Source organism: Nelumbo lutea, chromosome 6 (genome assembly GCF_056320005.1).
Source record: "Nelumbo lutea isolate HS-2025 chromosome 6, American lotus-T2T, whole genome shotgun sequence".
NCBI classification, from domain to species: domain Eukaryota; kingdom Viridiplantae; phylum Streptophyta; class Magnoliopsida; order Proteales; family Nelumbonaceae; genus Nelumbo; species Nelumbo lutea.
In genome coordinates this window covers 11,019,725-11,033,926 of record NC_142689.1, presented here as the reverse complement: position 1 = coordinate 11,033,926, position 14,202 = coordinate 11,019,725, and the positions used below count along the sequence as shown (strand labels likewise).

The 14,202-nt window shown below is 35.9% G+C and overlaps 1 pseudogene; it reads right to left on the bottom strand.

The window, feature by feature from the left end:
* Positions 1-3,001: 3,001 nt before the first annotated feature.
* LOC148847310 (uncharacterized) lies at positions 3,002-3,697 on the bottom strand (annotated as a pseudogene).
* Between the last annotated feature and the right edge of the window lie 10,505 nt (positions 3,698-14,202).

Here is a 14,202-nt window from a genome sequence, read left to right as displayed (position 1 = left end):
AAAAAACACGTGAATTAAAATAGATAATGTCTATTTGAATAGGGAAAATTTTGATTTTCTTTTATTAGGTCAGGCTTTGGGCTCACGCTCGGGCTTCGGGCTTTTTATCAAGGCCAGGCTCAAGTTCTAGGCCCGTTGGTCGGGCCGGGCTCGGGCTCAGGCCTATTATTTTTCTGTTAATGAACACTAAAAACCCAGCCCAACCCATGAACATGTCTAATGACAACTCATCAGCTTATTGAGCTTTTTAGCTCTCACATGCTTCTAGACCTGTGTTGACTTAATTGTCGAAGGGTCCTCGCTAGAGGCCAAACTCTAGGTCTATAAGTTTGAAGCAAGATTTTGAAAACCAACCCCGAAACAGAACTGGTTTGGGCACCACTTTCTGGTTCAATAGTTAAACCATCGAGGTCGAATGGTTCAACCCATGATGATGTTATAAATAAATTAAAAACAAAAAATTATAAATAATAAAAAATATTATAAAATTAAATGAAATATAGAGAAAAACACAAAAAGAGGGGGGGATTTGTGATGCATTTTATACGTTCATAGTTTCACTACCCGCCGGTAATGGTGGTGTGATGGTGTTGGGCTCACAGAGAGAGAGGAAAAATCACCACCGGTGGATCGTAGTTTGGTCGCCGATGATTAAAATTGCCGCTGCAACTATAGACTCTCCGGTTGAGGAGAAGAAACTGTCGTAGATCGTTAATGAAACCATCGTAGATTATGGTATATAACCGGCATTCGCCGATGATTAAACCATTGTAGATCATTGCAAAACTGCCGGTGCGGCAAAACCTTGCACTCGATGGCTCACTCAGAGTGAGAAATGAAAAACCTTGTGTACGCCATAGGTCACCCTAGATGAAGCCTCAATCGCTGGTCATTGTAGTTCGTCGTCGCCATAGGTCGTTAGAGGTCAAGATGAGTGAGCGGCTAAGAAGGAAAGAACGAAAATGATTTTCATTCAATCCCTAGCCCCAATTACCAGTTCAATTGGGACAAAGGTGGAATTTATTTTTTGATTTTTTAATTCAGAAAAAAAAATAAAAAACATAACCCGCAAACCGCTGCCTGGGTTAAACAGTTTAACAATTCAACCACCTGGGTCAGCAGTTCTCTCACCTTTTCAATGTTTTTTTGAAGAATAGCAATTCATAGTATAACTGGAACCGGAGACATGACATGTTACCGGTTCAAAAGGTCTGACCGCCCATTCCAGTCTGATTTTCAAAACATTGGTTTAAAGTACCGCACTTGCTTCTTGCAAGATGTAAAGTATAGCAATGCATCGACACATATCAAACAATATGTATTGGTTTACATGGTGGTTGATTTGTTGAACAATTTGAATTAGGACTAGTTAATAAGTTTAAATTGTATCAATCATGTCAAGGTACACATCTGTAAACAGCCAGACTAGAGAAATTTTGGAAAAAAAAAATCCTCAATACTCAATTTTTAAGTATCGAAGTCGAAGGTAGCAATACTTTGAACCATGATTTCGTGGTCCAAGGAGATATAAATTTAACTATTTAAGAGACCCAAATCCATGTAATTTATCCTTTTGGTTTTATTTGATTTCCTATTGTGAGTGTATGCTTGCATGTGAATTGTGCATTAAACAGAAGGACTAATTTGTAAGCTACTTCATCCAAGAAAGCACGTACGTAGAAATTTGGAGAACGCTACTTGAATGAGGCCTCAACCTATTTCTATTTGGAAAACATGCAGGCCTGACAACACAATGTTTTAAAAACAGAATTGGACATCAAACTTAAATGATTCGTCCATTAATTAATTTCCTGGTTGTCTTAGTTAAACAATTTAAGGTGTAGCTGTCAAAACTCAAAACTGTTTCAAAAGCCAGAAACCCAGGAACCAAATATCGTTCGACTCACTTCTTCCCTGTTAGAAACTTGGACAATACGATCTGTTACTAGTTTTTAATGCATTGACATTGACATGCAATTTCTTCTTTCAACTCTAGAAACATTGAATTACTCTATTCATTCTATCCCCCAGCTAATAGAGAAAAAGATTATGAGGTAGTTTGCTTGAGCAATGACTTCCTGGAGTAACCAGAACTAAGTGATTATTTAAATTCATTCATTGGGTCTCCACTACAGCAGAATAATCAACTATTTCTTTATTTATTGATGGTTTTGTTATAACAGGTTTACTTGTGGTTAGTAGATCCTTGCATCACATATTGTCACACGATTGATAGTCATCTCTTTCTAGCAGTCTTCAATTGTTATTCAGGCCTTAAAAAATACAGGGGCAATATTTTTTTCCCTTGTTTTTTTATTCCATTAATTCAATGTTAACCCACATTCTCCACCCCTCTCCTAAAATAAATAAATATATAATTAAAAAATCTATGATGCTGGAAATACATTATATGAAAAGATCTTTGATCAATCAAAAGTCAAAACCCCCTTAAATTTTGATGAAAACCCATCTTATTGATTAACAGTTCTATGATACCCATTGATTGGTTATAAGTCTTGCATTATCATATAAATAAATGTTTGTCCTCTCAGTAGATTTTATATTTTATTTTTATTTACTTTAAATTGTTTACAGCCAACACTGGACAAAAAATGAATGCTAACAAATCATAGAATTTAGGGTAAAAGACTTAAACCTCTCTTCAAATTTCTCCTAAATACTAATACCTCCCCTCTTCTTTCAACATAAACTAGGACTTCCCTCGTAGGATGACATGATCAGACAAACACCTTCCCATTGTTTGCAATTTGTGAAGAACCGATTGCACGACATCATGGGTGGGTGTAAATTTTTTAAAAACCCAAATTTGCCCCATCAGTTTATATTGTTTTCTCCCTCTTGAGTTTCTTATTTCTTAGATACCAATCTCCCTATTTTGCTTCTCATTTGCCTTTTCTATGAAAGACTTAATATTTTTAAAACTGATTATTTAAATTTAATATTAATAACTTGCATTCCACAGCTAATTTATAGTATTCTTTCAACAACCAAAAAGAAAACAAAAAATGCTCCTTTGCCCAACTTTCTCTGCTTTATGCAGCCGAATAAAATTCAAATGGAATATGTTGGAGAATATCAGTATTCTTTTTCGATTGGGATCTGAAACGAACTCGTTGACGGATGGCATGATTTTGCTTTGGGAGCTGTGTTACGCAGAAATTTCCTGAGGCCATTTCTGCATATCTCTCACCCTCACTAAAATTGTCAAGCACTCCAGCGGCTCTGTTCTCTTTGGTAACTCTAACATCAGAGTTGGTGTAGCTGTTCCTTGCTAGTTGCAATGCGCAAATACCAACAGCTGTGCCAAATACCAACCTCTGCAAAGAGTGGATAGACCTCAGGTTTCAACCATCTACTCATGGTGGAAGAAGCCATCGCATTTTAATTTTTCATTCGCATTTTTAATAGTTGGAGTTTACCTAACGTCCTTATTTGGATAATTTGAACCGGGGTTTTGGAAGTTTCCATGGAAAACAGGGACACAGTAATTGAAGTGGGGTTTCGGGAGTTTCCATGGAAAATATGGACACAGTAATTGAAGTGGAGTTATACTCAGGACTTATTTTTTATTGGGGTTCTGATGGTTTTTTCAAATTTATTCGTCTTTTTTATTAAGAGCATATGTTATTGTCTTGTTTTTTTAGAAGTAGGAGATCTGAACTTTGAATGGAGTCTGCTGCCTGAAGCAAAAACTTGACTATCATTAACTGGGTGTTTGCTTTTTCTTCTATGGATCGGAGATTGAATGCTTACTCTCAAATGGACTTTGTTTTTGTTCTACTACCAATAGATTGGGTGAAGGGCCAAAACTTACATTTTCCCAAGTGCTTAACTGTATATAGTTGATGATGAATTTGATTTAATTTCGGTGGTTCTCTTTGAAAATTTGAAGGGTGTTGAAGGGTAAAATAGACTTTGTATTAATTCTGTCAAGCATAAAGGAGAGGTAGGTTTAGGTCTTCTCAAAAATTGGATGGCAGGTGCAAGTATTTATCCACAACTTCAACTTCAAGGGAGGTTCAAGCCTTTTGCCCTACTTCATTATTTTATTATTGAAATATTAACGCAACCATAGTCCCTTGAAATGGTTTCTTTTTCTTTTTCATTAACCATTTTAGGAATGTCAATTGTCAAGGGGTCAATGGTAGCGTTTTGCTCCACCATAAATGGACCGGTCCGACCCTAATTTAAATAAGATATAAAATCCAAATCCAATACATCGGCACTGTGTTTGATTGCGATGCAAATAAATTTATACTGCTGCAAAATTATAGTAATGCAAATAATTTTGAATGTAAGTTCTGACTTTTATTTTATTTGATTTGATTGTAATATAAATGAAGTAAATTAAGACATGGAGCAGAATAATTAAATAAGAATTTACATTTTTTTTATTTGCACTCCCATGTATTTGTATTAATGCAAATAAATTTGCACTCCAACATAACACAGTCTAAGATGCAATTACAGTTATATTTGGTTCTAGTGCAAATACACTTTTCCACAGTATAAGTGCAAACGTAAACGGGAAAGTGCAAAATAAGACGGCTCTCAACTTTCTAAGATGCAATTACGGTTATATTTGGTTCTAGTGCAAGTACACTTTTCCACAGTATAAGTGCAAACGTAAACGGGAAAGTGCAAAATAAGACGGCTCTCAACTTTAATATGCACTATTTGCATTTGGCAAATAACTATGCAAACCAAAATGTAAGAATATGAAGGTTCGGATTATTAAGATGGATACAAATACTAGATGCGTGTTGATCGAGACGGTATAACTGCTTCAATATATGCAATCAAATATTCGGGTTGTACGTCTCTTCGAAGTTGCACAACGAAATCAGATCATTCCAATCTCGCTTGGAGATCTGGGAATGACAAAAAAAAGAATAAAACAAAATCACACACAAAAAAAATAAAATGTTCATTGTAGATTGGACATAGATAGTTACAGATCTGAGCTCTATAGTTGTCGACTTATCGTTGCTGTAATAAAGCTTCGTTGACAAAAGAAGAAGCCACTAATGTCTTTATTCTGGGTTGAAATCGTCAAATCTGCTAGTTGATTGGTCGTTCGTAGTTTTAGTCTTTCAGAGGTAGTCAAGGCAATAAGGGGTGATCGTATGTGGGCCTTGAAACTGAATCCGTATTATCGATTTCTGGAAAATCGGTAACGGAAACTGAATGTAAACTGATCTATTAATCGATTGATTATTTCGGTTTGTCAATTTTTCGGTTTTGTATATTTATAGTATATATTATATCATAAAAATATATAAATATACAATAAAAAACTATAAATATATATTATGATATTTTAAATAATAAATAATATATAGAAATATATGTATACTAGTGAGCTCGGTTAACCGTCAGTTTTCTATATTGATTAATTGAAATCGAATTGATACCTTCATTTTTCGGTTTTTGTTGCTCACCCTAAAGGCAACTACCAGGAATTTATATATATGGATACAACTTGGGTGGCCCCAACCTAAGCCCAAATCAACTCAGCTCGAAACTTTACATGGGCTAGGGTTGGATTTTCAATCCTCAAGTTGGGCTTGGGCCCAAGAATTCAGTTTTTTTTTTATTATTTGTTGGGCTGGGCTTGGGCCTAGCCCTTATGTAGCTTGAACTAGGCTCAAGCCCAGCCCAATTATACACATTCATACATACATGTGTATATATGTACTTTTTTGCATACATGTATGTATGTATATTAGAGTGGGTTCATTGACCAACCCAAGCCCAAAACCCCAAGTGCATTAAATTACAATGTGGGTTGGAAATTTTGATGTGAAGTATAATTGATAGTTTATGTATTTTTTACATGCTAAATCAAATAATTGGAAATTTTGATGTTTGCTCATGCTACTTTACTTGTTTATTACTTATATATAATAAGAAATTAGATATAAGTTCTAAACCCAACCCGTTAATCCGATCCACCTCACCTCAAATATAGGGAGGGCAGGGTTCGGGAGGGTTTTGCATTTTCATATGCAAGGAAGTTTTGGATTCTAAAGATCTAACACACTTTGGGTTTTGAGGAAAATATGAGTTGGGAGGTCTAGGGAGGCAAGTAAGGTCTAGAATTTACAAAACCCTACCCAAACCGCCTTGTTGCCATCTCTATTCAATGAGTATAAACAAGCAATTTGCTTACATTGATAAAGACGAGGGGTAAAGTTCTTATGCTCATAATTGAGGGGAAGTCTTCCCTCCTAAGATCTCCACTATAAACCGGTTTCACGTTTCAACTTTCAAGCTTCAAAACCCCAATGCTAAGAAGTGGTTCGTGGGAAGTCGACATCACGCCTGTAACTCTCTCGCCGCAACCCTCTTGCACTTGTAACCTTTACATCTAAAACTGGTTTTCCTTTCTCCTACCCATTTTCCCAGACAAAACATGTTATGTTGAAAGAGTAGCCATCAGATCGTCATGTGTTGGGCCAGCTTTCACATCTAAGAGGCTACAGTTGGTTATTTATTGTCCTACATTATCTTTTCACTAAGAGTCACAGTATTTCCATTGTGAATCATTGTATCACATAGTGATTCCCGTGTCAAAATGGAAAAAGAAAAGAAGGGTGGTGTTACAAAAGGGAAAGATGTTCTACAACATGAAGACACCTTAAATGCACGGAAGGAGCCTACCAAAAGCCACACCTACAAGGGTAAAGAGGTAATCTCTTTTTCTAAAGCTATAAATCTAGCAATAGAGCACTAAATTCCTTCTTTTAGCCCAGTGGAAGAAGCAGTAAACCTCACTGATTTAACCTTGAAAGGGAGAATATTCTCTCGACAGCAAGTCAGTGAAGAAGATCTAGTAGCATACGTTAAAGAACTATGGAATATCCTAACTACAGTTTCAGTTAAATTTATTGACAACGGCAACACTGAATTCATTTTTGAACGACAAGCAGACAAAAAAGTAGCCTTGGAAGGAGGTCTGTGGTTTTATAAGTCAAGCTAGATTTTATTGGAAGAATGGTCAAACTCCACTGCTGGGGCAGTAGAGAAAGTATGGACCCAGCGAGTCTGGTTGCAGATTCACATGATCCCACAAAACATGGTAGAAGACACAAGAATCTTCTTCCTGGCAAGCTCTGTAGGGAAAGTTGTTCCAGATCAGGAAAAAATCAGCTCGGGCCACCTTATGAGAGGTCTTTATGCCCGAAAAAAAAATCATCATCAATTTACAAGAGTCCCTCTACACAAGTCGTTTCATTATCTTCTCTAGGAAACCTATCTGGCTTCACTATTGCTACGAGTAGCTACCAAGGGTATGTGTAAACTGTGGTTTAGTAGGGCATGTTTGGTACAACTGCAAAAGAAGAGATCCAATAATCAACAACTACAAAGTCTTTATAGAAAACCGCACAATAAACCATCTAGGTGATTGGTTACGAGCGGAGCACAAGCAAGATGATCCCCTAAAGATTCTGACCTTCTCTTCACAACTACATGGTCCGGAACCTTGCAACACCAGACATGGAGACCATGGCTTCGATGAAGACCGATGTCCCCATATGCAAATGCCTCAACACCTCTGGCGAAGGTCACCAACAACACAACACAGCTAAGTTGAACACTCATTCCGAGTCACACCCTCAACTTGGCCAGAACACCCAAGGCCAGATGGACTTATTGCATGCACTAGCAAATGGAACATTAGCTCAGGCAGGTGCTGGCCATGCAAGCTAATCCAAGCCACGTGTGCCACATGTAGAACACTTTCAAAACCCAGTTGAAAGAATACTAGCAGTGCCAACTAGTGAAGCTTCTTTTCGGCACGTTTCGGGAAGTGGCCATTCTCTTACTATCTCACAAAATCTGGTTGACTTGGGGTCTACAATATGACAACGGGAAAGAGAAATTGTGGACCTCCTTTTAAATACTTTGTAGATTCCAACTCAAAGCAACTAAAGATAATAGATAAAGGGCAAATATCACAACTCCACTAAGGATTCCCGATGGATAGAAAAGAGCTCAACAATCCTACCATGGACCAGTTTCAAAGCTCTCTAATGAGCCCAAGAATTCCAACAACAGCTTCTTATTAACATCAATCCATAATCTTGGATAATCTTGCATTGGACCAATACATGATTGATCTGATGGCTTTCAATTCTCACTGTAACAACCTCTCACTTGTTCAGAACAACACGCCATATCTCCATCAGGTACCTCCCTTTTCTCGCCTTCAGCTTCTAATTTAAGATAGGTTATTTCTTTTATTAACTATTCTTTATCATGATCTTTCTGGCATGGAACATAAGAGGAGCAAATGGCTCCAAAAAGGTCAGACATCTCAAGAGCTTGAATGCCACTGAGAATTCTGACCTAAGTTTTCTAAGTGAGACCATAATGACTAAACAAAAAAGTGAGGATCTGACCAATAGCCTACACTTACAAACTTAGTGATTTTCAAGGCTCAAGGTCAATCTAGAGGCCTCCTATGTGGTTGGTCAAATATCCTACAAATCAATGTTATATCAATTAGTAGACACTTTATCCATCTCGTAGTAGAGAATGCTCCACCAAGCTACCCATGGAATCTTCTGTCGTTCTATGGTCATCCTTAGAAAAGCCATAGGAATCTCCTTTGAAAACAAATATCATCACTAATGGATCAAATGCAACACCCTTGGCTCCTTCTAGGTGACTTGAATGATATTTACCAACTTCATGATCAAAAAATTTTAGAAGCGCTCCTCCAAAACTATCCAAATCCCTGCATGAACTAATCTCAACTCACCAACTAGTGGACTTGGACTTCTCTGGTCCTCCTTATACATGGACAAATGGTCAAACGGAACATAATAAGGTTCTAGAAAGACTGGATAGAGCCCTAGCATCCACAGACTATGTAAGATTGTTCGCAAATGTTGTTCTCTTCCATCTCCCAATCATTTCCTCAGACCATGCTCCAATCAAGCTAAACACTTCTCATATCCAATCAAACTTTTATATCTCAATTCCACTTTCTCTCATTCTGGTCAGAATATCCAGAGTGCTCCTCTGTCATTGAGGAAGCTTGGTCCAAGCCACTCCAAGGAATACAGGGTTACAGGGTGACACAAAAACTCAAAGAATGCAAAAAAAAAAAAACCTTGAAACAATGGAACAAAGAGAGTTTTGGAAACATCAAAGATCATCTACAAAATATTGCTCTCAAAATATCAAATTTTCAAATGTCATACAACCCTGCAGAACACATGGATGAGCTAAATTCTCTAAAGAACCAGTATCACTACTGGCTCCAAAAAGAACAACTGTGGAGACTAAAATCTAGAGAGATCTGGCTCCAAGATAGAGATAAAAACACAAAATTCTTCCATCAATCAACAAAACAAAAATACTTAAAGAATACAAACCTATGGCTACAAAAATCAGATGGGACATGGGTGCACGAGAAAAAAAGCATCTCTAAGTCAACAATGGAGCCAACTCCTTAAGTCATCTATCACTCCCATGCCTGAAACCACATCAGATAAAATCCTTATTACAAGAGCCAACAATGGAGGAAATTCACAGCATAGTGCAACAACTACACCCGCACAAAGCTCCAGGTCCCGATGGCTTCACTGCTTATTTTTATCAAAAGTATTGGAATATTGTGGGGGAGGATATTTGTGCCTTGATCAAGGATTTATTTCGATCAATAGAAGTCTAAATAGAGCTGCTCATGCACTAGCTTATTCTGCTTGTAAAAGACAAATGGTCATAAACTACAATCCTAGTCAATCTGCCACTGTACAGATATCTGCAATGAAGTAATATAAGTGAAGCTGCTCTTTTTGTGAAAAGAAAAATTGAGGGGAAGTCTGATAACTTTACATGTTTACATCGATTTTTGCAACAAATTTATGCTATGAATAAATGACAACAATACAGGACCAAAGTAATTATTTACATAAAATTGGAATTTGCATTACAACAAAATGCAGCCTAAAGAAGATCCAATCATGGCCCAGTAAAACCGGGTCTAAACAGAGGCACAACTTAAGTAGATATGCTAGCATCCCTGCATTTATCTTTTTTAAGAAATGGGTCTCATTCCCACTTTTGGTAATTCAATCTCACATTGGAAACATCTCTCCTAAATGATCGAATCCCTTGAAAGAAAAAACTTTTGGACACACACTTTAAAGGCATGAGCAGCCAGTCTCACATTAGGCTTAGTTTGGAAGGAGTGCAAATACAAGTGTGTAGAGTGCAAAACCTTATATTTTGCATTATTTTGTATGCATTTGCACTGTACATATTTGTATTCATACCCTTTCCAAACTAAGCATGTACAAGTCCAATGTGTAGTTGAATTCTATATGTGCAAAGTTTTTGTAAGTGTTTGGCATAGATGCACTGCTTTAGAGCCATTTTCTGAAAATACGGTACTTTATATGTTGCACTGTTTTTTAAGAAAACAACTTTTTTTGTTTGGCATAGATGCTGCCACATAGGATGTTTTCTGTGGAAAGAAACATGTTTTATTTGGTACAAAATAATCTATAATTGTTTTCAGCATTGGTCCATATATCTAATGGTTTACATGATGCCATGTCATGGGTAATGTTGACATCAACAGTTACGAAAATGAGAAAATGCCAAATTCAACATTTTTACGAACCACACTTTCATGAATCCCAAGGTGTGACTGTTTTCTAGAACAACAATTCCAAACAAATTGTGTTCCTTGATGCACAGTTTTTTTTTTTTTTTGATGTGGCATAGGCATGAAACTATTTTTTAAGCAATGACATCGATGCCAAACACCGCCTTTTCATTTGGGAGATCTAGGCTCCTCGCATACATTCACAATTGTAACCTATTATTCATGAGAGATGTTCCCAAGGCATGGCTGGATTAACATGTTGGCAGCATATCAACATGCTTTTTTATTGTGATAGATCTTCTCTCTCACTCACACTCGCTCATTCTTATCTTAGGTAAAATCTTCTATGGCCTTTATAGTGGTTGCAGTCCCTTGATCATTAATTGGAGTTTGCTTTAAAACTTGGTTACCTTCTCAAATATCAATGGATCCTAGAAAAAATACAGTTTCATATCCACACATTTGTAATGAAATTTTGGTGCACGGTAATTGACTTTATTAGGACCAAATTAAAACCTTACACACCCTGGCAGATCAATGCCATCCTTGTTGGTTGGATGCTATGAGAGCCAGTGACAAAGATCTCCCATTGATTACTGACATGATTCCTTACAAGCATGGAAATTCAGCCGCACATTGGGGATATATCCCTGAAATATATTCTCAATATATGGTTGTATTGTATGCTATGTGTAGAGAGTTTTTGTTTGCAAGAGATAGAGCTCTAATATTAGTAGAAATTGTAACAAGGTGGTACACTGTATAGCAAAACCTTACACCCATAAATATTTTCTAGGATGTTGATTTACGCTATATTCTTAGGGTCCTTTTTGTTTGCAGCTAGAATTGAAATCCTTTGGAATCGAAATTGGAATTATCTCTTTTCATAATTAGTTTGGTTCACATAGGAATGAGAATAGAAATTGAAAGTAGTAGGAATGGGATTTCATTCCGAAGGGAGGGACAGGTAGAGATGTAAATTTGCTAGGCTCGGCATGATTGCGTGAGTCATGTTGGGCTTGGGTTTTAGGTTCGTGGGCCAGGCCGATACGATACAACCGAGTGGGTCATGCCACCCGCGGCTTGTGTGCCGGCCGACCCGGCCCACAGTACAACCCATATATGTACATATATATATATATATATATATATATATATATATATATATTATTTATTTATGGGTTCAACTATGATATGGAAAAAATATCATATTTGAAAAACTTCTGACTAGTCAACTGGAATCATAAACGTGGTAGCCAATCAGGTGTTATTTATCAAAATTTATGGGTGGGTTTTGATTGGTCAAAACTCTTCCCATACCATATCTTTCCGCATCATAGATTTTCCCTATATTTATATAGTAATATAGTATATAATATATTAATAAAATAAACAATTGTTTATATATAAGCACTTGTATACATCAAAACTCATATAAAATTAAAGTTATAAGTTTTTTTTTCAATTTTTTTAAATAAATAGCTTTGGCCCCATGGCCCACAGTCCTAACACGACCCGTTTTACACCTCTAGGGATAGGGAATGGCCATTCCCTCAAATGGGAGAATATCATTTCAGAAGGAATGAGAATGGGATTCCGATTCCACTCAACCAACAATTGGAATCAGACTAACCCATTCTAATTTTGATTCTAGTCCCCTATTCCTGAAAACCAAATAGGGCATTAGATGGAATCAAATTCTTAGCCCTGTTTGGTTCACGAGAATAGAGGTTTGGAATCGGAATCGGAATGGGCTATTCTGATTCTAATTGTTTGGTTGGATGAAATTGGAACCCCATTCCCATTCTTGTTGGAATGGAATTCCCCCATTTGAGGGAATGGTCATTCCTTGCCACTCTCTTGGGAATAAAATCCTATCCCTGTTGATTCCAATTTCTATTCCCATTCTTGTTGGAATAGAACTCCCCCATTTGAGGGAATGGTCATTCCTTGCCACTCCCTTAGGAATAAATTCCTATCCCTGCTGATTCCAATTTACATTCCCATTCCTATTTTAACCAAACATACTAGGGGAATGGATCATTCCGATTTTGATTCCGACTGTAAACCAAACAAACCCTTAATCACTTAGACTAATTTTCTTCAGCAAAGCCTTGATGAAGTAGATTGCTAAGTGACTATTTAAGTATACAAATATAAAATTTCCTTTTTTATTTCTAATTTAATCTCAGTAAGCTTTGGTAGGATTAGAGGTGCCAATTGAACTGGATTTGGTTCAATTTGATCCAGTCCAATGTGAGTCCACTTACAAATGGATTGGACCCAATCCAGTGCAGATCCAATACAAACCAAATCCAATCCAGTCCATTAAAATGTAAATGGATTGGATTGGATCCAATCGAAATTGAATGAAATATAAAAAATTATATAAAAGCACTTTTGGCATTGAAAAAGCACTTTTTAAAAGTGCTTTGATAATAAGTACTTTCATAAAAGTGCTTTTATTGAAAATACTTCATAAAAGTGATTTTATAAAAGCACTTTTAGAAAAGTACTTGCATAGAAGTTCTTATAAAAGTACTTTCGTAGAAGTGCTTTTATAAAAGTACTTTTGTAGAAGTGGTTTTGTAAAAATACTTTCATAAAAGTATTTCCATAAAGTGCTGTTGTAAAAGTGCTTTCATAAAAGTACTTCATAGAAGTGTTTTTAAAGTACTTTTATAAAAGTATTTCCATAAAAGTGCTTTTATAAAAATACTTCTATAAAATTGCTTTCGTGAAGTACTTTAAAGTACTTCCATAAAAGTTCTTTTTTTAAAGTGATTTCATAAAAGTTCTTTCATGTAAAAGTGCTTTTGTAAAAGTACTTTTGTAAAAGTGATTTTATAAAACTGCTTTTGTAAAAGTGATTCCATAAAAATACTAATGTAAAAATGCTTTTGTAAAAATACTTTTCATAATAGTGCTTTTGTAAAAATACTTTTCATAAAAGTGCTTTTGTATAAATACTTTTCATAAAATTACTTTTCTAAAAGTATTTTCATAAAATTACTTTCATAAAAGTGATTTTATGCTTACTTCAGTTTTGATTGATTTCAAATTGAACAAGGTTTGATCTCTTATCGAATTATTGGAAATTTGGTTTAGGTCCAATTCAAACCAATAAAAATATGAACCAATTTATTTTGGATTGGCCCAATCCAATAATTATAATAAACTGTCCAAATTTAATTTGTTAAGGTTTGGATAAAATTAGATCCAAACCAAAACCAATCGATTGACACCCCTAATTAAGATTATCAACTGATCTACACATGGACAGAATTGTACCCTACAACCCTTCCCTACACCAAGGATCAAAATATTTACATCAGTATCTAAGGTCATCAGCAGCAAGGATCAAAATATTTACATCAGTATTGAAATAACGCCTTGCATCGGAAATATCTCCGTACTATACTTTATTTCATGAGAGATATTCACAATGAAAGGATATGATAGTTATTTGAACGGGCTTAGCACTGACTGAATCCCATTTCATATAAATCCCATCTTGTATTGATTTTCCTACTTTTTCTTTCAAAACAAGCACAAAC